General features: G+C 48.7%; 2 non-coding genes across 2 annotated transcripts; both read right to left on the bottom strand.

The window, feature by feature from the left end:
* Positions 1-361: 361 nt before the first annotated feature.
* LOC123178842 (5S ribosomal RNA) lies at positions 362-480 on the bottom strand. Its single transcript, XR_006489898.1, has one exon. It is a non-coding gene; the product is annotated as a 5S ribosomal RNA (ribosomal RNA).
* Positions 481-836: 356 nt separating this feature from the next.
* LOC123178841 (5S ribosomal RNA) lies at positions 837-955 on the bottom strand. Its single transcript, XR_006489897.1, has one exon. It is a non-coding gene; the product is annotated as a 5S ribosomal RNA (ribosomal RNA).
* Positions 956-1,069: the final 114 nt, after the last annotated feature.

Below are 1,069 nucleotides of genomic sequence, written 5' to 3'. Positions count from 1 at the left end.
TTTCCCCGTCTTCGTCCCTTATGCTTGCCACTCCCAGGTCCGCTCCAAAGACGATTCTACATTCTCACTACCATTACAACTGTTCCCTAACAATGGATAATGTCATATACTACTTACTCTCCCGCTCAATCACGGAGACGAGTTTTCCACGGTTTCCACCCCTCCCTCCATACGGCAGCAACACGAGTTTTTTCCACCCCTTTCAGAACGCGCTCTTCGCGCCACAAAGCCGCCCCAAGACGCGCGAGCAAAGAGCATCGAGCTTAAACATATCGCAAACGTCAAACATAATATAACGGGATTAATATATATCGCGCACGTGCGACATGTTTGTCACAAGGCGCAAAAAATAATTATAAAAGGAATGCAACACGAGGACTTCCCAGGAGGTCACCCATCCTAGTACTACTCTCGCCCAAGCATGCTTAACTTCGGAGTTCTGATGGGATCCGGTGTTTTAGTGCTGGTATGATCGCATCCGACATGTTTCCCCGTCTTCGTCCCTTATGCTTGCCACTCCCAGGTCCGCTCCAAAGACGATTCTACATTCTCACTACCATTACAACCGTTCCCTAACAATGGATAATGTCCTATACTACTTACTCTCCCACTCAATCACGGAGACGAGTTTTCCACGGTTTCCACCCCTCCCTCCATACCGCAGCAACACGAGTTTTTTCCACCCCTTTCAGAACGCGCTCTTCGCGCCACAAAGCCGCCCCAAGACGCGCGAGCAATGAGCATCGAGCTTAAACATATCGCAAACGTTAACGGGATTAATATATATCGCGCACGTGCGACATGTTTGTCACAAGGCGCAAAAAATAATTATAAAAGGAATGCAACACGAGGACTTCCCAGGAGGTCACCCATCCTAGTACTACTCTCGCCCAAGCACGCTTAACTTCGGAGTTCTGATGGGATCCGGTGCTTTAGTGCTGGTATGATCGCATCCGACATGTTTCCCCGTCTTCGTCCCTTATGCTTGCCACTCCCAGGTCCGCTCCAAAGACAATTCTACATTCTCACTACCATTACAACCGTTCCCTAACAATGGATAATGTCCTAT

This window comes from Triticum aestivum, unplaced genomic scaffold (genome assembly GCF_018294505.1).
Source record: "Triticum aestivum cultivar Chinese Spring unplaced genomic scaffold, IWGSC CS RefSeq v2.1 scaffold10250, whole genome shotgun sequence".
NCBI classification, from domain to species: Eukaryota; Viridiplantae; Streptophyta; class Magnoliopsida; order Poales; family Poaceae; genus Triticum; species Triticum aestivum.
This window is presented reverse-complemented; position numbering and strand designations above follow the sequence as displayed.